This window comes from Equus asinus, chromosome X, assembly GCF_041296235.1.
Source record: "Equus asinus isolate D_3611 breed Donkey chromosome X, EquAss-T2T_v2, whole genome shotgun sequence".
In the NCBI taxonomy this organism is placed as follows: domain Eukaryota; kingdom Metazoa; phylum Chordata; class Mammalia; order Perissodactyla; family Equidae; genus Equus; species Equus asinus.
The window spans coordinates 55,067,796-55,068,972 of record NC_091820.1 but is presented as its reverse complement, the minus strand read 5'-3'; positions in this window follow the sequence as shown (position 1 = coordinate 55,068,972).

The following is a 1,177-nucleotide window of genomic DNA, read 5'->3' as shown; positions in this document are numbered from 1 at the left end:
TATCTAATCCTATCCCTTCATTTTAGAGGTAAGCAGATTAAAAACCCAAAAAGAAAAAGGGACTTTATGAAGTTAGGTAGAAAGGCAAAGTCATCATAGCACAAAATACTTTTTTTTTTTTTGAGGAAGATTAGCCCTGAGCTAACTGCTGCCAGTCCTCCTCTTTTTTGCTGAGGGAGCCTGGCCCTGAGCTAACATCGTGCCCATCTTCCTCTACTTTATATGTGGGATGCCTGCCACAGCATGGCGTGCCAAGCGGTGCCATGTCCACACTCGGGATCCGAACCAGTGAACCCCAGGCAGCCAAGAAGCAGAACGTGCGAACTTAACCACTGCGCCACCAGGCCGGTCCCCACAAAATACTATTTTGAGTCCTACAAAAGTCTCTCCCCCCATTTCACACCCTAATACTGTTTATCTATACCCATTATGCTAAGGTCTTTTTCAGCCTCTTGTTAATGGTTACTAGTAAACAATGGAAATAAATTTCAGAGTGAGACAGCAGGTCTTGAAAAAGATTCAGAGTTTCATGAAGTCAATGAAAGTGACATTGAAAACCATCTCTAATGGCATGTAAAGTCCTAGATAAACGGGGATTTGGCAAAGATAGACCAGTTACCACTGGCAGAAGAGAAAACTGACCTGGGTAATGACAGATCAAGGCTTCAAAGAGAATGATTCAACTCTCAAAGGATTCCAAGAGGTCCTTGGGATAGCTGAAGGAGCTCTCTAAATTCAGGGAAACAAAACTCCGTCTATGGTGTGTGGCAAAGGTCAATATTGTGTTCTCATGCACCTTGGTCAGAAAATTATGTTATCCCCCAATGCTTGGTTCATTCTTTGTTCATTCTAAGAATTAGTGTATATTTGCAATTATTTACAGATCTTAAATTTAAAGGAAAATCTTTTCCTCATTTTCAATTGTATTTCTCAAGATAAAGTCCCAGTCAAGCTCGGGCTGGCCCACTTCACTCACTCCCTTGTCTGCCTGAGCCCTGCAGGAGGGTGAGTTTGTGATTACCTGTCTGGAAGAGCCTACTACAGTTTCCCCTCTTGTTCTGAAACTTGAGCCGACAAGGGCACAGGGTCAGCATCCTCTGGTCTCACCTCCTTCTCAAGCGTTGACTTTTTCGTCGGGCAGCACTTGACTCCACAGAACGAAACCAGGAAGGGAGGG